We start from the raw sequence: 25,456 nt of genomic DNA, 5'->3' as shown, positions 1-25,456 counted from the left end.
TTGTCTTCCTTAACACACCCAACTGTTTCATACCGCAGGGCCATTGCACATGCTGCACTTGCTTCCTGAAATGCTATTCATCTTTGTGCTGCTCAAACCTTCTCAGTCTTCTGGCCTCAGCCTAAACAGGCCATCCACAGAGAGGCCTTCTCAGACCATCTGACTGCAGGTACCCTCCTCCCACCCCACCCTGCTCAGTCACTTATCCTTATCTCAATTCTCCCATTTTTTTAATGTTTATTTTTGAGAGACAGAGAGAGAGAGAGAGAGAGAAAGCAGGGAAGCAGGGGAGGGGAGGTGCAGAGAGAGAGGGGGACAGAGGATTGGAAGCAGGCTCTGTGCTGACAGCAGAGTGCTGGACATGGGGCTTAAATTCATGAACCACCTGAGCCAAAGTTGGAGGCCTAACTGACTTAACCACCAGGCGCCCCTCTCCCATTTTTAAAATTTATTTATTTTGAGAGACAGAGAGAGCACATGTGCCAGCAGTGGAGGGGCAGAGAGCAAAGGAGAGAGAGAATCCCAAGCAGGCTCTGCACTTTCAGCACAGAGCCCAACATAGGGCTCCATCCCATGAACCATGATCATGACCTGAGCCAAAATCAAAAGTCAAATGCTTAACTGACTGAGACACTCAGGTTCCCCTCAATTCTTCCATTTTTTATTTTTATTTGCAGAGTGCTAATCGCAGAGTGCTAAGTTATCTTATCTTATTATGCATTGGCTTGTTTACTTTTTGGTTGGTGTTTTTATAAGTTGTTTTTTAGCTCTCACACAGGGATGTCAGCTCCAAAGGGCTTGGATCTTGTCTCCCTGGCTTACTCTTCATACCCTCAGCATCCAGCACCCAGTGCTTCAGGGATGATGACAGGTCACAGTGTGTGTTGAAAGAATGAATAAACCAACACATTAATGAATGGCTAGGTGATACCATGTACAAGAGAAAGAGTGAGGGATGGATGAGCAAACCCAGTTCTGCCTCTGTTTATGCTGAGTCTGACATTAAAGAACTTTGCAGCTAATGAGAAGAGATGCTCACAAACATATTTTGTCCATGTTGATAAGGTCATGCCCAGGGTGGATGTGGGCACCAAGGAGGAATCCTAATCATTTATGTCCAAATATGAGGCAGCACCCAGTGTTAGGTGATTCCCATCTTCTTAGTGGAAAGTTATTTCAAAAAGACATTTTTGAGGGTCCACCTAGGTGGCTCAGTCAGTTAATCATCCAACTCTTGATTCCAGCTCAAGCCATGATCTCATGGTTCATGAGTTCAAGCCCTGTGTCAGGCTCTGTGCTGATGCTGTGGAGCCTGCTTAGGATTCTGTCTCTTTCTCTCTTTTTCCCTCCCCTGCTGGCTCTGTACCTCTCTCAAAATAATTAAAAATAAACTTAAAAAAAAAAGACATTTTTGAAAACTGCTTAATTTCATGGATGTAGAAAATTCCCACCTATAATACTTCAAATAGGTCTTCTGCTGCATTCTTTCTTTCTTGTTCTGGTATTCTAATTACATATGTTACATCTTTTTATTTGGCTCATAGGTCTTGGACATTCTTTTGTTTTGTTTTGTTTTTCATTCTTTTATCTCTATGCTTTTCAGTTTGGGGAGTTTCTGGTGACATGTCTTCAAGTTCACTGATTTTTTTTTGCAGCCACATCCAGTCTACTAATAGACACATCAAAAACATTTTTCATTTCTATTACAATGTTTGTGATTTCTAACATTTTCATTGGACTCCGTCTTAGATTTTTCACCTTTCTGCTTACTTTATCCATCTGTTTGTGTATGTTGTTGAGTTTTTCCATTAGAGCCCTTAACATATTAACCATTTTTATTTTAATTTCCCTGATTGAATAAGCCCCAAATCTGTGCCATGTCTGAATTTGGTTCTGATGCTTGCTTTGTCTCTTCAGACTGGTTTTTCTTGTCTTTTAGCATACCTTGTAATTTTTTTGTTGGATGTCAGACATGATGTATTATTAGGTAGTTGGAACTAGGTTAAATAAAACTTTAGTGTGGCATTTTATATAAATCTGGCTGGGAAGTAGGCTGTGTTTAATGTTTGATGTAAATGTGGATGTCATTGGTCTCAAATTTTTATAATGTCCTTGTTTTTAATCTCCCTGTTGTCTTTGGGTCTACTTAAGAACTTTTTTTTTTTTTTTTGAGAGGGAGAGAGAGAGCATGAGAGTAGGGAGAGAGGTAGGCAGGTTCCTTGCTCAGCACAGAGCCTGACATGGGGTTTGATCCCATGATCCTGGAATCAGGATCTAAGCTGAAATCAAGAGTCAGATGCTCAATCAACTTAACTACCCAGGTCCCTCAAGAACTCCTTCTTAAATAGAGTCCATGTTATGCAGTTCTTCTAGATGAAACCCACTGTTATTGCACTAGAGCCCTGTTGGTATGTCAGGGGAAGAAGAAGCACTTTGTAATCATGTGATTAGGCTCAGACTTTTAGTGGGTCTGTGGCCCTGGGCTCCACATAATTGTGTCTTAATTTTTTTCTGCCTTAGATGAGACAGGAAGTTTGCCAGGGACTGGAGTTGGATGATTTCCCTTCTCTTAGATTGGACATTTTGGTAAGGTATTTTCTTCTGTTGAGCTGGCTTTTATTATGGATAAGGTTTTGGTGTCAGGCACAATTTGGAGATGTGGTTTGCTTCCAGACCACTGCAACAAAGTGAATATCACCATAAAGAGAGTCAAATGAATTTTTTTGGTTTCCCAGTGCATACAAAAATTATTTTACACTATATTGTAGTCTATTAAGTGTGCAATAGTTTTATATCTAGAAAAAAACAATGTGCATACATTAATTTAAAAAAATACTTCGTAGTGCGGCACCTGGGTTTTTCAGTTGTTAACGCATCCAACATTTGGTTTCAGCTCAGGTCATGATCTCATGGTTCATGAGTTCAAGCCTGCTTCAGGCTCCAAGCTGACAGTGTGGATTCTGCTTGGGATTCTCTCTCTCCCTCTCTCTCTGCCCCTCCCTTGCTCATGCTTTCTCTCTATCTCTCTCTCAAAATAAATAAACTTTAAAAAATAAAAAAAATACTTAGTTGCTAAAAAGTGTTAACTATCATCTGAGCTTTGAGTGAGCCATAATCACTGATCAGAGATCATTGTCACAAATACAGCAATAATAAATAAGTATGAAATACTGTAAGAATTAACAAAATGTGACACAGAGACGTGAAGTGAGTTGGAAAAAATGGTATAGATAGACTTGCTCGAGGTAGGGTTGTTACAAACCTTTAATTTGTAAAAACTGCAGTGTCTGTGAAGCACAATACTATCAGGTATGCCTTGTATGTATTTCAAATCGACTGCTTTTTTCTTACTCCCCATCAGAAACAAGAAGGGTTTTTTTGTTTGTTTATTCGTTTGTTTGTTTGTTTGTTTTGGCTCTTCACTGAAATCATCTGATGGGGTTTTTGGAGGCAAAGCCAACAAAAAGTATGAAGACCTCACTGAGAATGCGTTCCTCCAGGAGTTTCTCACTCTCAATGCTGGCCCACATTCAGCCTTCGGCAGTTCATCAAAATCATTTAAATATCCCTACCAGTTAATGGCTCTAGTATCATCTGCTCCAGATGAAGAGCCCCCGCTGTGACTTTCTGGATGTGCCTGTCTGTCCAGTATTTGGACCGCTGGGCTTACTCTGTGATTTTGGTTCTTTGATGGGTCCAAGAAATGTCATTGGTTTTTGGTTTGTTTAGTTTATTATTATTATTATTATTATTATTATTATTATTATTATTTCTTTTCCTTGTTGTGAAGGTGGGAGTGACAATTTTTGAGTTTTTCATGTGGGAGCTAAAACCAGAAGTCCTTCACTGGTATTTTGCTTTTTATCCCTGTGGACCACTCAGAGGGGGGTTTCCCCACTTTCCACTGTCATTACAATAAGGCTCAGTCTCTGCACATGGTATGAAATTAACAGTGTTTGCTGTGTTGGAATGCCTAGGGTCCCAGGGCCCAAGGAAAGTTGCTACATTTTGTGTTAGTGAAGCCTGACAAAGGAAAAGGTATCAGGGAAGCTGTATGGCCAGAGGAGAACTGGGAAGAGACCACAGTCCTGGGAACACTCCAGGCTGTCCCCCAACCCTGCCATCGTCAGGATGGTTGCAGAGATCATGAGCCATGTCTGATTGGTCCTGGCAGGAGGTGGGTCCAGTAGGACTCGCTTCCATGGAATCAGTGATATAGAAGGGGGCAAAAGGGCTGCCAGCAGTAGCTACTATGACAACCACAGACTGAAAGCCCCTTCCAGGACCTTGGACTCCTGGGACTCATGAACAATCCCAAGGACAAAGAGTGGACCTTGGAAAATGAAAATATTGTACAAGAACTGGATTTCATTTGGTTTTGACCAATACAGAGATGTGATATTCCTGCACCCTAAGTGTGTGGGTCAAATCATGCTTGTACACTCAGGTAGTGCTCAGGAAATGTTTCTTCTCTCATATACACTTCTCTGCTTTTAACACCTTTGTCTTGCATTGGTGTCCTTGTCTTAAACATAATTATAAATATCTAGATTGAGATGTACACCTGGTATGTTCAGGGATCTTAGTCACAAGTTACATGTTGGTCAGAAGTGTGTGGAAGGAGAAGTGAAGAAGGAACAAATGGGGCAGTGGTTGAATGTTGACTCACATTTAACTCCCCACATTTCTGGAGCAGAGCACTAAAATTCTACATTCCCAGGGCAAAATCAAAGCATTGTCCTAGGGCTATTTGGCACAATTCACATGACACCAGCTAAGACCGAATCATGCTCTTCATGCCTGCCTGAAAAATGCACATGGTAACCACGGCTCCATTCATCTATAAAGAGCTCATGTTACTTCACCTGTTGATCCTGAATCCAAGTTCATGGGCTGCACTTCCAACATGGTCCCTGTCACTGAAGGATGAAAGAGGAGATTGGAAGATTATGCCATGTTAATGTTTGCTTTAAGCCTAGAATCCCAGTAAATGAGCTTCTTTACAAACTTCGATGTCAAGTGTACGTTATTTGATAGGTACTACATAAACCTAGAGGAAATTAAGGATCATGGAAAGACCAGAGACTGCTAGCTGCTTAGCAATCTTGATCTAACAGGAGTTCAATGCTAAAGCCAAAATTGTTCTGAAACCCTTTGACCTGTGCACCCTTATACATGTTGAAGCAAAAATAAACTACAAAACTCCAAGAATCACATCATGTATATTTTATAGTCCTCCAACTTCCCCAAAACATGCTGCCTTCTCTCCCATTAAGGTATGTCTTTTTGCTTTGAAATCAAGTTGTTGTTGAATAAATGTAAGTAAAATTAAGAATATTGTACATGATAATGGTATAGTAACTAAAAACGGACACAGCTCATATAAGTTTATATCATAGTTTCCAAAGTGCTTTCACAATATGTATCTTATTTAATCCCCAAATATTGTGTTTACCCTTGTTCGAGAGGTGAGGTAATTTTGCTAAGCTTGCACAACTTGCAAGCAACTTGAACCCAGGTCTCTTCACTAATGATTGGTGTTCATCATATTATGCAGGACAGCTCCCTTAAACAAATTGTGTTGCTTGTTTTATATGTGTAAATCTATTTAAATCTCAAACCAATCCAGAGGGGTATTTCTCACATTGACAAATGAGGAACCATCCCAGTGGTGCTAAGTCCCTTCCCTGTGGTAACACAGCATGTGAGGGGCCAGTGCTGGGCCAGAAATGGAGTAGGAGTCTTTTGACTCTAACTCAAAAGTTATTTCTACCCCACCATGCTTTCCGTGTAAATGTGTGTGCGTGTGTGTGTGTGTGTGTGTGTGTGCATGTTTGAGAGAAAGAGAGAAAGTATGAATTAGTATTATACAATATTTTAGGAAGTCACCCCAAAATGTAATAATTAATAGAGGACATTAACCCAAGCTGGAGATGCACGGTTGCCACAGTACAGGGAATCAGAATACGGGGCTGGCTCGGCCATCAGCCCACTGGCAGAATGTGGTTGTGTTGGCTGGTGCTGAAGAGGCCTGAATCTTTCTTGCCCACTCGATCCATAAGCCTTGTGCTGTCCCTGAGTTGCATGAGTTGTGCTCCCCCAAACCAGAGAGGTGCAGCTGAGCCCATGTCCTGTGGTATCTTTGTTCCTTGAGGCTGCTTTGGGTGCTGGCCACTATCCTAGATTTGCCAGCACAGAGCTACTGGGGTTGGACACACACTCAGAAAGACCTACCTATATTAGCTCATTACAAATACCACAAACTAGAAGGCTTAGAACACCAGAAATTTATTCTCTCACAGCTCTGGATGCCAGAAGTCTAAAATCAAGGCTGGGCAGGGCAATTGTCCCTCCAACGGGGAGAATCCTTCCTTGCTTGTTCCAGCTTCTGGTGTTCATTGGCGATCCTGGGAATTGCTCAGCTAGCAGGTGCATTGCTCTGGTCACATGGCTACCTTCTCCTTGTGTCTGCATGTTGTCTTTCCTGTGTGTGTGTCTGTCTGTGTCCAGATCCCCCCTTTTATAGACACTGGTCATATTGGATTGGGCCCACCTGGAAAAACCCTATTTCCAAATAAGATGAAACACAAGGGATTAGGACTCCCAACGTATCTTTTTGGGAGACACAATTCAACCCACACTGGTGTTCTTTCTAGTCCTCATGCTCTGTCCATCCCTGCAGAGAACCCCACAGGTACTTCCTTTCAGCCACTGTGGTCCACTAAGAACAAAGAGCATCAGACTTATCCCCTGTCCTGGTTTGGTAGGTCTTTTCAACCTCACCTGTGCACCTGAAATGCCTGGGGGAGTGAGAAAATGAGTTGTGACTCACAACACAAAGAGGAAGAGTGAAATGAGCAGTTATCACAAAGCAAGGTGGCTCTCAGGTCCCCCACAGAATTGTTGCCACAAGCTCCGTGCCCTCTTGATCCACACCATGTATAATGACACGGTTCACAAGATGTTAGAAGAGAAACCTATTCCAGCTCATGTGTGGTCTCCTCATCTGTAAAATTTAGGGAATGAGTAGTTGATTCCCGAGCAATCACTATGAAACCTTGACCCAAGGTCATAGAAGGGAACCTAGGCACAGCCAGAACTAGTAACTGTGCCTACATCCAATTCTCCTTTCCCGACACTTCATGGCTATCAGGTCACCAGAGATGTGTGCCACCTAGGAAAGTCAGAGGAGGTACCTATGGTACATGAGCTGAGACTGTGTGTGGGTGTGTGCATGTGCATTTGCTTCCTGCTTGCATCTGAGAGAGACTCTTCCACCTGTTTCCTCCATTCCTGACCTGTTCTCTGGCCACAGGTGCTGGCCTCCTTGCTTCCTCCTGAGCAGCTGGTCCTGCCATTTCCTCACGGAGGTTCCCCTATGGATCACACTGCCTGAGTGGATGTGGGAAGTGAGCCTAGCATATCTGATCATACCCCCTGTTATGACAAACTGCATCCCTGGACTCCATGATCCCATTCTGCCAGTTACATGATACGGCACACATGTGCCACAGCTTGCACTTGATAAAAGTCAGCTGTTGTTCAATGTTGATGAGGATATGATGGGCCTGTGGTCCGGATAATCTCGATATAATTCCTCCTGTATGTGGCTTGATTAACAAACTTGGTGCAATCTCATGTTCTCCTCCATTCAGTGGAATCCGTGTATGTGTACGGTGCACACAAAGGGCAGGCTGCTACCCTTGCCTTATGGCTCTTCGTGTGTCCCATGGACACACATTAAGTGCCTACTCTATGCCATGCACTGTGCTGAGAGGCTTAGCCCTCATTGGCCTAAGGTCACACCCCCAGTCACATTGTGACTGATGTTTGTGATTCTTACAAAGCCAAAGCCTTCTGACCCTTGGCCTCAGCCCCACCATTGGCCTTGGCCGCAGCAACAATTTTGGAAGTGGGCCTTATGTTTGTATTACATTTTTACTTCTCTGAAATTCTTTCTCAGGATCTCATGCATCATTTACTTCTTGTCAATAATGTCTTCAGAGAGGGAGTTAGAGACAGCGCCCCTGTCTACCTTCCGTCCCTGGGCTCTTTCTGATCCCAGGTGCTACTTCCTGCTCACCAGGCCCTGTCTGCACTGCTTGGTTCAGGGTGGCCAGGTTTATGAAACTATTTTCCTGGTTGAATAATTAATAAGACCACTTCAAATTCGAAGAACACTCTGGCCTTCCAACATCCTCAGTTAAGGGCACTTCTGACATCCAGCTTTGCTCAGGTCACAGCTCAGAATCACCATAAAATCCACCAGAAGCTCCTGGCAGTGGCCCTGGGGCTGACCTCATCTCCCAGTCCCACCGGCACGTGCCAGGAGAAGAGGTCCCTAGTTTCTAGTGTTGTCTGCACCCTCCACAGAAGTGGGTTACAGCTACCCTACTTTCCAGGTAGGGATAGAAGGGGAGGGAAGGAGAAGCAGGAGGAGAGAGATAACAGGAAGGGGCTGGGGGCAACTAAGGGAAGAACCAGGAAGTGAAAGGGCCCCAACATGGGGAAAGAATGCTGGGGATGGAGTCGCTGTGCTAGAGAAAGGGAGGCACCTTCCAACCATTGGTGTATGTTACACTTCAGAAACCTAGTAACTGCTGCCTGTCAGTGTACCCCTAAGGGAGTTATTTTTCAAATACAAGAGTTTAGTTATTTAAGGCATGTGGCAAATAAACTGCCAGGTGCAAGGTCCTTAGCTCTACCGTGACCCATCACGCAGGTTGACATTCTCCTACACTTCATATATGAACCATGATATGGACAGCAAAGAATTTTAGTGGAAGCAGACCACTTCACAAAGCAGACCACATCATGTATTTAAAAGGCAGTATTTTCCATTTCTGGGTCATGGAACATGACACTGCTCTTTGTCCAAATCCCTTCTATAGGTCTACTGGTAATTTGGTAAACAGACAGTGCTCTGGGGTTTACTTTAGAAAAACCATTTTCTACCATTTCATGAAGGTTTGGAAAAGTGGGTGATGCTGTTGCCACAAAACAAGACATATTATCCTTCAGGATAAAGGGAGCCCTTTTGAAGTCTCCCACTGCTGGCTCCAGGGCATTTTTTTTACTAAAAACAAAATGCTGGCCCTTCTGGTGTGGTTTTTCTGACTTTTATAAATGGCTTATTAGATTTTTAAAGATTATTCTTATCAGGAGATTTGGTACTTTAGTTGAGTCTTCTCAAAGAAAATTAATCTCTCAATTTATATGTTTTGTGCTAACAACAGTTCAGTCTTGCGGGAGAATGAAGCCAAGTACATATGTGGTTTCTTGAAAGTAAGCTAAACAGAGCCTCAGAGACAAATTCACAGCTGCTGGACAAAAGGAAAGGAAAAACAGCCCCTTGTTTGCATTTTGAAGGTGGGTAAAATGAGGGGTTTAAACCAAATCCTGCTGCTTCTCAGAAGGCACCCTCCCCCCAGGGCAGAAAGTCAAGTCAAAATAAACACTGACTTTATCAACACCAAAACCTGCTGTGTGAGATCTTAAGAATCCAACCAACAAGGACATAAATCACATGGAATAAAATTTTGAGCTGCTTCCATCTTGATCTTGATGTTCACAGTATAATGGATATCATTTGCTAGTGTTTCAAACCCTGTAAAGCCTGTGGTGATCAAGGAATACAGTATTTTTGTGTTTTTAGGGAAGCCACGTTAGAGGTTCATGTTTGTTTATTTCCTTCCAAATTGACAAAATCTCTTTAGCTTTCAGTGCTGAGAGAATAAAGTCTTAGGTTTCTGTGCTATACAGCTAGAAACAGTGCTAGCCAATAACGAGGTGCTAAGGGCTCAGTTTGTGGGAGAAGATGGTTTAGCCCTTCTTAAAAGCCCTGCCTTGACTGCTGTGGGCATTTCACCAATAGAAAACTGAGCTCTGCTCCACGCTGCCTTCAGAATAAGCACTGGCAAATCATGAGCTGAAGGCTCATATAAAATAAACATTATTTGAAAAATATTAACTGAAATGTTTGCTATTTTTGCTTTCAAGTAAATTGCATAAAGACACTGGCTTGCTTGTGTTGATTCTCTAAACTGGATATTTACAAAATCCGAGCTTGGAGAGGACAGATGGTAGCCGAGAGTTGATTTTCTCGGTTATTGTTCTGCTGCTGGATTGTTTTGAAACCCCCATAGCTGGTAAAAGAACACAGCACAGCCATCCCTTCTAAGATATTCATGTGTGGTCATAGAATTGTGAGCAATTTCTTTGTCCTAGTTTTCTCTGACACAGGTTTCTGGAGAAACTTAAAAAAAAATCCATGGGTATACTGAGAAGTTTTGGATACTGGGAAAAGGAAAAAGAAACATGTTCTTATTGAAGGAAAAAAAAAAACAGCTTAATGAGAAAAATACTGAATGATCTAATGGAGCATATGGTTTTAAGATATGAACTGTAAAATTATACTTTGACTCTTTAACATTTAACCTATCTTTATCATATCACAGGTGAGGCTGATGTGCTCACTTGGCCTTCTGCTAGTTTATTTTTCCTCACTCTTTTTTTAAATTATTTAAAAAAAACTTTTTGTTGCACTATATGCTAATTAATTTGGATGTAAATTAAAAAAAATAAAAAATAAAATAAAATAAAAACCTTTTTAATACCCACTAAAACTACCCTTATGTTTTGTTTTTTTTCACTTCTAATACCAATTTATACTCTTGTTTTTAAGCAATAAAAGTAATTTTAACTTCCTTCTCTATTTTGTTGAAAAGCTAACATTACAGTGGGTGTCTTCAACAACTGTTGAAGAGCATAGTAGCAAAGTGAAACAGATTATGTGCCTCTATTCTCAAGGAAGTCCAGCTGTGACCCTTTCAGCAGTGAGGAAAGGCGACTGGAGACATTGTATCCAAACAATCTTATGTCTGTTGTTAAATGTGTTCTGCAGAATAAACTTTATATTATAAATTTCATACCATATCGTATATGAACTTACTTTATTGGGGTAAAATTTAAAATGACCCTACTGTATGCTAGGTAGTGTTGTAAATATTGCAAACGTGCTTTTGTTACAATTTTGGTGAGCTTTCTCCCCAGGGGCTATTATAAAATGAAAGTTGTTAATAAGTATCTAGCAGCTGTGAGCACTTACAACACCATGGGACACAGGGACTCCCACAGGCATGGCCTAGCTTTGTTAAGTCTTGCCCTCTGGTTGTTTTAAAAGTCATAAAGAGAAAAGAGGGACTCACAAAGATATTAAAACATACAGGCATAATCAGGGTGGAAGGGGTCACTAAGGATGGAAACCAGGTGCAATTCAGAGATAGAAGAGGAGAAAGTGCTGATTTTGTCCCTCATATCTTCATACACATTCACAATCGTGCAGATTTCCTGAATTTAACATGCACATATGTAACCTCAAAGCCTCTATTTAATAAGTATTTCCCAACACACTGCAATAAGCTTCCATAAAACACTAGGGTCTGTCTCAGAGAACACTCTATTAACAAAAGCTAAAAGATAGACAAGAAATAGTCTTATTCATTAGCCCACATCTCTCAGAAAGGAGATTACAGGTTCCCGTGGGTTCTCCCTCCAGTGCCAATAGAGACTCCGATCTGGGCAATCTTTGTCTAAACCTAATCCCCATGTCTACCCTGCCTCCATGAAAAGAACAGCTGGTCACCATCTGTACAATAAGGCTTTTCCTATTGGAAAATGTCATCCGATCACCCATCAATCTTCTTTTCTCAAGGCTAAATGACCCTGGTGCCTTGACCTTCCGCCTAGGTCTAATTTTCAACAATCTAAAGATCTACATTCAGTTTACTGAGCAAGGAAATCCTGACATCAGCTGAAAATAGGAGCCAGGAGCTGACTCTCAGCCCTCATCCTGCCTGTGTGAACTGTGCTAGCAGCGTGACGGACAAAATGGTTAGTGCCCTGAGACCCAGGGTCCCTCCAGTCTGCCCCAAGCAGAGCTATCCTTCAGGCAGCCCCCAGCATTTATCGGAGTGTTTTCAGGTTCGGGAGCTGGAATGACACCTGCTGGGTTTCTTGTGAATACTTTCTAAACACTTTCCTCTCCTGAGCCCCTTTCTCTGGTTGCTTACTTAGATGTTCTTTCAAAACATTCCAGGTATTCAAAGTCTGTTCCTTATTCTGTTTTTATTTAGACACATTATAAATGTTTTAAACCACTGAGTTCAGTAAAAAATTAAGTTGCTTCATGGTAATGGACTAGTATGTGCTATCAGATTTTATTATGCATAAGAATGTGGCCATATGTACCTAGCAGCCCACAGATGCACTCAGTACAGATCTGATGTAGAAACGATGTGCCTGCCCACCTGTTTACACCTTAGGGAATAAGGTAGTGTGGAGGCGTTAAGACAGAGGGTGCATGGGGCGCCTGGGTGGCGCAGTCGGTTAAGCGTCCGGCTTCAGCCAGGTCACGATCTCGCGGTCCGTGAGTTCGAGCCCCGCGTCAGGCTCTGGGCTGATGGCTCAGAGCCTGGAGCCTGTTTCTGATTCTGTGTCTCCCTCTCTCTCTGCCCCTCCCCCGTTCATGCTCTGTCTCTCTCTGTCCCAAAAATGAATGGACGTTGAAAAAAAAAAAAAAAAGACAGAGGGTGCATTTTGTATGTTTTCCTTATGGAAGTGGGAATAATAGTCTGGAGTGACCAAGTGGCAGTTCATGAAGTGGGAGTCTGTGGATGGAATGTGGGTGAGACGTGCGTGGAGACCTCTAGTTTTCTCCACAGACGATGCCAGATCAACATTTCCAGGCCATGCAAAAATGTGAGAAGGCAGCCTGTGTCTTGGACTAGGCTCCCCTAGAGGCAGGTCTTGGTTTATCTGCGAGTTGATCCCAGGAGCAGCAGCAGGGTGTGGGGAAGTGAGACACGGAAGATAATAGGGGGTGGGGACAAGCGAGTCTTCACTGTGGGCAACTGGAATTTAATCCATCATGGGGTCTGGGGTGAAGAGTTCAAAACATGTGCCACAGAGCTGTCCCACTCAAGGGGCAGAGAATCTTATTTAACCATGGTTCCCACTCATAAATGATAGAGGACTGTCCCCAGGGGCATTAATTCTTGGTCCTTTGTGGCCTGCACCTCACATAGATGCCTCAGGCTGCCTGCAGCCAGAGGAAGCCAACAGGTGGAGTCTGGTTGCTGGAGCAGGAAGCCATCCACATGTTTGGAAACGATAACAGCCATGGCATGTGGGCAGAAACTGACCATCTCTGCTGTGGTCTCCTGTCCCAAATTCCCTTATACAGACATCCTTCAGAGTCACAGGGCTTGAGAACACCCACTGAACACCAATCCCATGGGGATGAGCATTGCCCTCTCCTGGGAGCCTCTCTGAACCTTGCTGTGTTGAGGACTTGTTTGCTGGTCATATGCTGGGTCTCAGAACAGGTCAAGGGAAAGAGAAGCTCTCAGCTTAAGAGAGACAAAAAAAAAAGTGACTCTAATGTGACAATATGGAAGTATGCTATTGCCACAGCATGCGCAAAAAACTATAAATTCCCATTTAATGATTATTGGAGCACATAGGGGAGGAACAGGGTGGTATTTGTCAGCTCCTGAAAGAGAAGTATTTCCTGGAAGGTGATATCCTGAATTAATTGCCTGGGGGAAGGATATTTTGTACATTTTGGTCCTGATATACTCGTTATCTTATGACTGTACACTGTCATGTTAAGTTTTCTATTTTTCTAGCATTGCGTTTATGGCTCTCCTGGAAGTCCAGCACAACATCATGAATGGAAGAGAGGTGGAGGAGCAGGGGCCTGGGTTAGGGAGCTGGAGGAGGAGGGCAGGGAGACACCTAGGAAAATGGAATTTCAGGGCCTGGTAGATAAACTCAGGATCCTACACCAGATTTTTTTCCAGTTTATAGGGAGAGTACGCTGTAAAAAAGCCCATCACTTACTAGAAAATTGCTAGAGTTTTGGCTCATCCATCATTTGATAAGTAATTGCAAGCAACTACTTCCAAAGGTTGTGGCTCTGTGTTTGTCTGGGTTTGCAAACTGTCATCTGGGTCCTTTGATCAGAACTGTAATGTGTCAGTCACCAAGGAGTTATGGGGGTCCGTAGGCTGGATTCCACAGTTTGGCCTAAGAGATGATCCATAGTCTGAAGGAGAAATAAATTTAAAGGGTGGGAGGAGAGGGAAGGCCAACCAATAATTAAATGTTACATGAGAATTTAGTGACCACAGATAAACAAATGGTCAGAAAGGAGACGAGGCTGGTAGATTTATAATGTCAGTGTCTGCGGAGGATGCTGGGATCCACTGGCCAGATTCCCCTGAGAAAGTACAGGACTTATTACCACTGCTGCTGGAGCCACTGTCAGGCCCTTCCAGACCCATCTGCTGACAGCTGCCCCACCCGGAGTCACAGCCCCGTGTGCACAGCCTCCATCCAATGACTGATGGGCGGCATGTGAGAGTCCCTGTGTGGAACAACTCTGAAAGGCATTCCAGGTCTGGAGCTCCCTATGGGGCTGGCCCCACAGCCCAGCTCCTCCACCCAATTCTGCGGTATTCCCTTCCCTTCCTTCCATAGTTGTTGACCCCAGATCCTAGTATCCAAGACCCAAGATCCTGAAAATCTCCCTGCACACGTTCACCATCTCAGGTTCTGCCCTTCGGGAACTCAACTCATGGAAACATTTTTCAAAACATAAATCTAATCTTGGAAAGACCATACTTAAAACCACTGAATGTCTTTCTACTCTGCTTCCTATCAAGACCCCAACCCTTAGCCTGGCCTGTGAGACACAGCAAGGTCTGACCCCCCTCTCCAACATCACCATGCACCAGTGTAGAGTTCACCGGCTCTGTCTTACCAGCCTCTAGTTGGTCCTCCAATGTTCCTGGCAGAGTTCACTGGCTCTGTCTCACCAGCATCTGGTCAGCCCTGGCATATAGCAAGCATCGCCCTGTGATTAAATGAGTAAGTGAATGACTGAATGAATGAATTGAAGAAATGTGCAAGGATCGTCTATCCTCAAGACCTCCCCTCCCCATTGAGTATTTAACCAGTACACATCCTCCAGGACCTTCCTTGAACTGTCCCTTCCTCCAGAAACCCCTGACCCTCAGACTAAATCATGTCCTGTGATTACATATTACCTGGTTCTTTTCCTTCATCCCACTGGCCACGTTTAGCTTCTTCTCTGTGTGATGTGTGTCATCCACGTCTGGCTGCATGTGGCTTCGTTTCCAGCTGAGCCATAAGTGCCACAGGATAGGGCTCCAATCATGTCTCTCTGTGCTCAGCACGTACTTGGCCCACCTGAGGGCCCAACAAGTGTTTTCTGAAAGAAGAAGAAAGGGGAAGAAAAAAGAAAGATAGAATGAAAGAATGAAGGGAGGGAGGGAGGAAAGGGTAGCCATGGTTTAAAGATTAGCTCCAACATTGTTGGCATGGACTGCACATGGGAGGTCAACCTCAAAGGATGGGCATGGTTGCAGAGTGGGAAGTGGGATGGAGCCTTCTAGGCAGAGAAGAAGCCTAGAGGACGGTGTAGACCAGGAGACCAGAGGAGAAGCCTGGAGGAAGACCAGGGAAGACACAATGTCTGCAGAGGTGACTGGGGGAAAGACAGTACCATCTAGAATTAGCAAATAGAGGGAAGGGATGGAGGCTGGGGTTTGGGGCCAGACCAGACCTGGGCACTGGAGGTTAAGGGAAACTCTGCTCACTTTGGCAGTTCTGTCTTCCCTGGACCAGGGAGGGGGCATCCAGCTCTTAAAAATTCTTTTCATAACTGGACTGGAAATAGATTTTATTTTCTTTTAAGAGAGAGAGAAAGAGAGAGAGAGAGAGAGTGTGTGTGTGTGTGTGTGTGTGTGTGTGTGTGCATGCGTGTTTGTTGGGGGTGGCAGAGGGAGAGAGAATCTTTTTTTTTTTTTTAATTTTTTTTTTTTAACGTTTATTTATTTTTGAGACAGAGAGAGACAGAGCATGAACGGGGGAGGGGCAGAGAGAGAGGGAGACACAGAATCGGAAACAGGCTCCAGGCTCTGAGCCATCAGCCCAGAGCCTGACGCGGGGCTCGAACTCACGGACCACGAGATCGTGACCTCGCTGAAGTCGGACGCTTAACCGACTGCGCCACCCAGGCGCCCGAGAGAATCTTTTTTAAAAATGTTTGTTTATTTTTGAGAGTGCAAGTAGGGGAGGGACAGAGAGAGAGAGAGGAAAAGAGAGAATCCCAGCAAGGGTCAACTCGAGGCTCAATCCCATGATCTGTGAGATCGTGACCTAAGCTGAAATCAAGAGTCAGATGCTTAACTGACTGAGCCACCCAGGTGCCCCGAGAATAGATTTTGTAAAGTGCATTAATACAAAGATAATCTTGTGTTGTCACCTATGCCAACCTCCTGTTGTCTCGGAACAAAAGGGAGCAGTTTCTAGCCTGCGTTCTACCCACATAATACAGCTCAGAGAGTCAAGACTTGGTGGGGGGGGGGGAGCATCACTCACTGCCCCCCTGCCAAAAGCACCAGAGTAAGGGCAATGTTGATGAAAGACCTATGGGACCTTTAGGACATTGCTGCACAACTGTGGACCAGGAATCAAGGAGCATTTTAACATCCTACCTCTATTTAGCACCAACATTATAGGGATGCTAAGAGGCAGGAGTAAGTATCCATGGAAAGAACATGAGCTACATCTAGGGTGACAGAAGTTTTTGAGGGAGATGAGGGAACACAGTTCACACATATTCTTGGGTACTGTCTGATGTGTTAGAAAAGGTGAGGGAGCTCTGAGTGCCTGGGGGACCCAGGGACTGGGTGGTGTCAGAGAGCATGTCACCCAAGGTTCCCCTGCTGTGTATGGGGGGATCTGCACCTTCTCTGGCAAGCCATGGCATTAAGAAGGAAGGGAATGGCAGAAAGCAACTCACAACTCTCAGGTTCCCCAGCATAAAACCCAGAGGATGGGCTCTGGCCCGCAGTAGTGTGGTGAGAGCCGACCCCACATTATTCCAAAACTCAGTTTCCACTGTGGCAGGCTGAGGTCATTGGCTTGGGGGCAGGTGGTTAGTCTTCAGGGATGATGAGGCAGCCCCTGCTACGTCATTCCCTTGAGAATCCACAAACAGCTTCCATGGATGGGCTTAAACTGCTGCCTCCAGGGAAGGGGCTGGCTGGGCATGCGCACCTCCCGGCAGGACAAGTGTGGGCACACACCTGACACTCAGCACATCTCCAGAGTCTTCACATAAATAAATGCATCCCATACTCACAACAGCCCCGCCAGGTCCATGCTATCATTATACCCATTTTACAGAGAGGCAAACCGAGGCAGAATGGCAAGTCTCTGGTCCCATGGCAAATAGTCCATAATGGCTGTAGTAGGCAGGTGGGACAGGTAGCATGTCCAGTGTGGCCCTGAGGGCCTGTGCCACCCACAGGGCCATCTTCTCTGAGGTTCTCATGACTCTGGGTAATGAACATGTCCTCTTTCCACAGCATTGCCTCCCAGACCTGGAAGCTTGCAATCTCCAGAAGGCAGCTGGATTATGCCCTTGTCACTAACAGGATTAGAACGAACATGCCCTAGGATGTTTGGCCCTGTCACCAAAGGCAACCTATACTTACCAAAGGGGGACAACCAGGTCTTTGGAGGAATCACAAGGTGCAAATTACCATCAACCCTCTGGTGGGGTCCAGTCACTGATTTTAGGGCCACAGGGCTTGTGTGGGGATGCATTCATTGACCTGGTCTGAGTAAGCTGGAAGTCAGGCTCAGGGGCTGCTCTTTGCTCACTGAGCATGAGCACCATGGGGTTGGGTCACCCAGCGTCCTTGGTGGGGTCTCCATACCACATGGGAAGGGACAGTAACTTCTGTGGGAAGTGTGCCCGCACCTTCTGGGGTTCATTTGGAAAGCATGGGCCTTGTTTCCTTAGTGAGCTCAAGCAGTGGCCCTGCTGAGGGCTTGTACTTTGACTTCTTTCAAGCCCTCATGAGGGCATTTCAGAAGGAAGCCGCTTGGTGGGGAAGAATGGAGTTCTCCTCAGACCCAAGCCACTCATTGCCTTTGCTCTGACCTTGACCTCTCGGCAGGGAATGACCAAATTCCCCCAATGTCTGAGTCAGTGTGTGTCCTGGAGGAGAGGAGCAGGGCTCTAAGCCATGACAACCATTGCGTGGTGCCAGGGAGTCCCTCTTGCAGGCCTGTGGGGTTTCAGTAAAGGTTCATAAGACCAAAAATAAAATGGAGTGTTCTCCACTCTATGCCCACTCATGCTCCCTGCTGCCCGGAGGGCAGGAAACTATAACATACTCAGCCCGGGGTCAGAAACCCCAGTTGGGGGGTGGAGGGCATTTATCTCCTGGGACTTGCAGAGCCTATTCATAAGCAATTTAAAAACGAAAATCCGGCTCCCACCACTCCACTGCTGTTGGTACTTGGGTCTGTTTTCATGCCTCTCAGTGGAGGGTGATTCCTGAGTGTTCCCTGCGTTCCCCCTTGAGGCGTGAGCGCCTCTCTCCCTCCCTCTGTCTCTCTGTGCCTTCCCTCCCATGTTCTGAAATACTTCAATGTGTGTCCCTCCAAAACAAGAACATTCTCTCACTTCAAAAAGACCAATTAAGACCAATACAAACCTATTATATAATCTACAGACCTTTTACAGATCTCACCAATTATGCCAACAATGTCCCCATGACAGAGAAGCCCTTGGGCCTTGTTGCCCCTTGTGACCATCTCTTTGGCATCCTTGAACCAGGAACAGCTCCCTATCTTCCTTTATATCTCATGGCCTGGACATTTTTGGCTAATTTTATAACATGGCCCTCAGGGCAGAGGGCCACAGGTCTAAGGCCTTGACCAAAAACTCCCCCAGTGCATCCTAACTGTGAGAAGTCTTCTTTTTAGATTTGAATGAGGAGCTGAGAATCCGAATAAGAGAAACCCCACCTGGATTACCAAGTATCTGGCCACGGTGGTCCAGGAGAGGAAAGCCGGCTCCTTCTCCGGCATCCCCAGAGCACTTGTCCTGTCCCCTTCCCAGCAACGTCCTGAAGGAGCAAAAGCTTGCCACAGTACAGCCCAACAGGCCCTCAGAAGCCCAGGACAGAAGATCCAGGAGTGATTCAGGAGGCAAACAGCTCATTCTCCTCTGCCTCAGAATCAGCTGCACCCTCAGAGGAGATCCCAGGGAAGGCCTTGGTGTGGTGTTTGGTTATGTCCAAGCTCTGCCTTTGTCCTCAAAGTTCCTCCTGCCTTCATCCCAGGGGAAATTGAGAAGGGATCCTCCTCATCCACAATCTTAGTTTGTGTTACCCCTAAAGAACAGACTGCTCATGCTGGGGACAGGTGATTTACGTTTGTGGGCAACCAAGGCTCCATCCTGCCCAGGCCTTCAGAAACACCCTGCCGATTACAACCCTTACCATTGTCCCGTAGGGGGAGGGGGAAGCTGGGGTTTTCACCCACCAACTCCCACCCTCATGGCATGTGCTTTGCTCCTGGGAGGCAGGTCGCCATTACCTTAGCCCACCCCCTCTAGAGGCCGGAGAACAAACAGCCTGGGACAGACACACACTGAGTCCTCTGTAGACATAGGGGTCTCTGCAGGCAACCTCTGGGGGCAGAGGGATATGGCTAGTGCCTTTCCTTTCTTTCTGACCTGCAAAGATGCTGCTACAAGGTTAAACATGAAAATCCAGGAAGCAAATCATTTGGTTCCTATACCCCCAAACATATATTCTCCTTATACCCTGAGGCCTGGTTTTCCCAACAAAGGGGAGAAAAGAGCAGACCTCCAGTTGGCTCCAGCGGCCCTCTGGCGGACCCAAATCAGGTTGCCCACACCAATCTCTTCAGGACATTCTCAGGTTCACCCCTTCTTTAATCCCAAAACAGTTTTCCTCTTCCAGGAAGACTTCCCAGACTACCACAGCCTACAGGGCTCTCTTCTCTGCTCCCAGAGAGAAATGGCAAAGAGGCTTCTGCACGGGCATTTGCTCCAGGGGATCTTCTCAGAGCCTGAGGCCATGTCCTGGTTCAGTGGCAGAGAGCACAGGGGTGGATTCTAGATCTCCTTGACAGGGAGGACAGAGGCAGCAGTATGTCCAGCAGTTTCCCTGACTCACGCTCCCTTTCTTGTATCAGACAGTTGAGCCCTGGGGGATGGACCTTCACTATAATGCTTTTAGAGGCTCTGAGAGGGGGGATTTGCCTGGAACCAGGAAGCTGAGGTTAGACACACCACTGTGTCCAGGGAAGGCATAATGCAGCCCAGCCCAGTGAGGAAGAGTGCTCCACACACTTTCTGTGGACCTGCACTGGGTTGTGTGGGTTTACTTGAGGAGGCAGCTGGGGCAGAGGGGAAGACGGCAGCACTCCGAGGAGGAAAAGCAGATGAGCTCATACTCCAGCTGCAACTGCCCCCACATCTGAAGCTTATGTAAAAATGACTCAGACTCATGTTTGTATCCATTTACTTCTCCAACCCCCTCAAAGCAATGCAGACCAGGTTGTACAGGATCCCTCGGTTACCATAAAAGCCATGTTACCATTAATGGAGGGTTCTGAGGGGTTTACCATGACCTGAGCCACCCAAGGTGCTGGGGTCCCAACCGTGTGATCCTTCCAGACCCAGGCTTCTCTGGGATTGTCAAACCAGTCATACCAGAGGCCTGAGTCTCACTGTGTGCAAAAATACAACTTCCATCATTATTCAGAATGTTCCCCATTGGAGGGACAGGTAGAGAGGCTCTGGATCGCTCTGTCACCCATGACTCAGCCTCGCACCCCAAGGGCCTCACTGAAGGGGCACGAGAGGGAAAGTGAAGAAATCCCTGGGAAAGTGGCAGTGGGGAAGGCTGCCTTGGCTTTAACACAGATGAATTAGCAGAACTGCCAAAAATACTGTTCCTATTCGTCTATCAAAACAGAACTAGCGTCTTGAGATTCAGATAAGACACATGCTAAATTGGGTAGCAGCTTCGGGGGAGGATTTGCCTGGGATGCAAGTTTAAAGACAGCCTGCCCAAGCTGAAGGCCAGTAATTGCATAGAGTATACGTGCCGGGAGATAGGAAAGGGGAGAGGCGAGCTGCGAGTTTTACTTTCTCACAAATATGTTTATAGACCATTCCCCTGCCCACGTTGTGTGTTCCCCTCCTTAGCTGCAGGGCCTGGGCATGCTCTTGTTGGCCAGGGTCTCCCAGACAGGACCTGCTCCAGACTGCACGCTTATGGTCTTAGAACATGACTTCCCTGGGGTCTGCAAACCCTCACCTGCTCACAATGCTTCTCATCACTGCCGACGTGCCCCCTACGAGCAGCCTGATGCCCCTTCTTTCTGAGGCCGTTTCCTCCTGTGAGACTGGCTCTGGGATGCCAGGCCCAGCAGTTAGCATGTCCTGTGGCTCTGCCTCCCACAGAATTTTCTGAGCCATTGCCGTGAACTTGATGTGCGGCCACGTGGCTACCAGATAGAATGGCAAGCTGGGGGCTGTAGGGCAGAAGGGGGAGTCACTGTTGTGGTCTGTAACTCCAGTCAGGCTAATTGAATCTCACGCTTGGGGATTCTGGAAAGCTTTCTCCCATGAATGGGGCTCCCAGGCTGTCTGCAGCAGGCGGGCCTCTGGCTCTGGTACTGTGGGAGGGTTAGCATTCGGATCTACCCATGCCGAAAGGGAAAATTCCAGCCTCAAGGGATCAGTGCAGTCAAGCCCACGTTGTCCATATCATGCAATCTAGTCTGCCTTCTTCCCTCTAAGCAGATATGGGTCAGCCCAGGGAGGGCGGGAAATACCCTGCCAACATGCCCAGAGTCAGAATGCCTGAGAACTCTCCCACAGAGTCCCTTGTTGCCATCCTCTGCCTGCCATCTGCTCACAGCAGCTGGAAGCTCACACAGTCCCTTCCTTCACCAGTACACATGGCTTATCCCAGGGTCAGGAGGGCACCAAGGAGGCTCTGCAGGATGGGGGTCTGCTTGGTCTTGCAGGCCACATGTTTTATTAGACTTTATGCATAACCTCCAAATGATGTTATTCAGAGTCACCATAAAGGAAATCAATGTGTTTTTAAAGAGTTGTTCAAGGCAGGGGCGCCTGGATGGCTCAGTCGGTTAAGCATCTGACTCTTAATGTAGGCTCAGGTCATGGTCTCATGGTTTGTGAGATGGAGCCCCGAGTTGGGCTCTGTGCTGCCAGCATGGAACCTGCTTGAGATTCTCTGTCGCCCTCTCTCTCTGATCCTCCTCCATTTGCACACACACACACACACACACACACACACTCAAAATAAATAAATACACTTAAAAATTAATAAAGTGTTGCTCAAGGTAAATACGCTGCATATTTTATAGCCTTATTTTGTTTTTGTTCATTTTTAAATGCTTTTGGGACCTCATGGAGCATGGGCACCACACACACACCACACACACACACAGCCCTCCCTGATTAACTTCAGGGTTTTCTTACTCTTCTGCTGAAACGTAAAATGATAGCAACTGTTCCCCTCACTGTCTCATTTGTTCAGTGAAGAGACTCTTGGGAAGAATGTGCCTGCTATTCCCTATATGATATAAAGCCAAAAAGACCAAGGCATATTTTAAGTGTGAACATTCAAATGGCCTTCAGGCAAATATTCTGTCAGCTCCACAAAAGACACCATTAAAATCAGTTTGTGTTAGAGCATGTGCTTGAGATAACCTGGAAACCTAAGTTCAGTGATGTCATTTCTCTGCTGTGCAAGGCAACCGCTTCTAGCAAAAGACAGAATGTGCCTATATTTGGAACCCCTGGCTTTGTGGCTTGTCTGTTACCCTGGGGGCGAGAGACTTTAGAGTAGCTCCATTGTGTGTGTGGTGGGCCTGGCTTTGGGGGCTTTGGGTCCTCAGGCATTGTGATTGATGCGGAGGTCCCCTGATCCCTTCCAAGAAAGATGGTGGGGTGTGGTCTGCAGAGCCTTCTGGCTGTAAGTTCCTTCAGTCTGGCTCTGCAGCAGAGATCGTCCTTGCTGGAGACAGTCTGCAGTCAGTGAGAGGTGACAGCCAAGTGGGCTATAAAGACTTCCACTGGGAGCCCAGGACCAGTGGATTTGAGGTAAAAATTAAATGTGACAGTGACATCACTGGTAAATATACATTGATGTGGTCAGGTTACTAATTCCAGTAACAAAACAGTGATGACAATAATGAAAGTCACCTTATTTTCAGTGATAAAAATTATTAGCATGTCAATATGTTTTCTTGCAGTTTTCTCATCACTATGTCTACACAAATTTGCTTTGTTTTGTTTTTTTACAGGCTTGAATGACATGCACCATCCAAAGATTCGAATCTTGTTTTTTCTTAACATTCTAATGACCATTTTCCCATGACAGGATAGAGATTTCTCATCAGAACTGGATTCTGCTCCAAATAGCAATGGAGAAAAATTTGCTATTTGCTTTTGCAAATAATTTGATGTATAGCCTTTGTGTCCTGACCTGGCTCTGCCTCCAGAATGTAGCTGGACCCCACGCTGTGTGAGAAACTGGGATGTGGGAGGAAGAGCAAGGTGCTTGGGAAGGCACCGGGAGTCCTTGCCCTTTCCTGTCACTTTCTAGCTGAGTGACCAAGTCAACTGATATTTCTCACCTGGGTAGCTTCCTCTGTGAGGCGCCAATAATCCGTCATTTCCCTAAGGGGGCCAGGTCACCTGTTCTATTAGGATTCATTACATCCCTTCATTCACTCCCTCACTCAGAGCCTATTCTGGGGAAGATGCTGGGTTACAGTGGAAGACAGATTTAGTTCTTGCCTCTGAAGAACTATTCCTGTTGAAAGCATGAATCTATCAGCACACAGTGATAGGTAAAGGAGGGGTATGTTCTATAATCCCTAGAATTAGGTGTAATCTGTCCAAATTCTCTCTTATCATAATGAGAAAGTTGAGAACCAAAGAGCTAGGTGAGGTGCTTAGGGTTTCACAATCAATCAGCCAGTTCTTATCCTTGGTGATTCAGTTTTCCTTGTGATAGGTGGTAGATTAGGCACTGTGTATATTGCTTGTTAATCACCACTTTGCTTGTTTCTTATCATTGTTTATTTATTTTCTTTTAAATAATGTTTAGTTATTTATTTCGGGGGTGGGGGGCAGAGAGAGAAGGAGAGAGAGAGAGAATCCCAAGCAGGTCCCACACTGTCAGAGCAGAGCCCAAAGTGGGGCTCGAACCTACCAATCGTGAGATCATGATCTGAGCCAAAATCAAGAATCAGATGCTTAACCAACTGTGTCACCCAGGTGCCCCATCATTGCTTGTTTCTACCATGCTAGAAAATGTTCCTGAAAATGTGCCCCATGAAGCGTGAACTGCATAGAAAAGTAAAAAGTTCATTGTAATGGGGGGCTCAGTGATCAAATAAATTTAGCACATGTTGGGTTAAGAAAGTGAAGCAGATTCTTTCCTGCAGGACTTGTAAAACTTCAGTGTGCAATACAGTCCATGAAACTGTCAAGACGTAGAGGTTATGTATCTGTTTTCCAAAATCATTTCACAGGACATAGGTAAAACATAGCTTGGAGAAGCCTTCTAGATTTGCACAGTACTTTTAAGCCTCCTCGATTCAAACAAAATTGCTGAAAATGTCATTTGAGTGACAAATTGTTTCTAATAGAAATCATTATTTTTAAGAACACGCAAAATGTTTTCAAGCTGGAGAGCCTGACGGTCTCACTGGATTACTAAAGATCCTTCATAATCACAAACACCTTTAGTCTATAAGGACCTGAGATAATTTGCTGGTATCTTACAAAGATACTGAAGAGGAACTGGCTCTCAACAATTACATTTTATACTATTTGTATTTGAGACTATAACTTGTCTCCCTATATCCATTCTCTCTTTCTTCCTTTTATTCATAGAATCCTTACACACCGCCCCACCCAGACATTTCCCAGCCTCTCTTGCAGCTCAATGTGGCCATGAGACTATGTCTGGCAAATGGGATAGAACAGAAATATCATGGGCTTCTTTCACGTCTCATCCTTCAAAGGAAGCTCCTTGCCCTGCATGTTCTACTTCCCTTCCCACTGGCTTGAATGCAAATAAGGCAATGCTGGACCAGTTTTGAGCATGCAGTGGAGGGATAACCTTGGGGGCCAGTGGAATGAGACACAGAAAGGAACGTGAGTATGAAGACTGCCAATTGTCTCCCAGTTTCCATTTCCACCTCTATCCCAGTATTAGCACATGGTTTCCCAGATCAAGACCACATTTCTCAGACTCTGGTGACTGCATGTGACCCTATGACTAAGCAGTCCTGTGGGCTGTGGGGAGAAGCGATAAATACAAGCCCTTGGTATCTGTGTAGAAGGAATCTGCCCACCTGCAGATTCCTCCATCTCCTTCCCACAGCTTGGAAATCAGACATGGTCATGGTGAGCCATCTTCAGCCACGAAGATGAAGGCAGAGCCCAGAGCACGGTGGAGAAAGGCCACACAATGTCTAGTTCATTTGG

Source organism: Leopardus geoffroyi, chromosome A3 (genome assembly GCF_018350155.1).
Source record: "Leopardus geoffroyi isolate Oge1 chromosome A3, O.geoffroyi_Oge1_pat1.0, whole genome shotgun sequence".
Lineage (NCBI taxonomy): Eukaryota > Metazoa > Chordata > Mammalia > Carnivora > Felidae > Leopardus > Leopardus geoffroyi.
Note: the sequence above shows the minus strand (reverse complement) of the source record.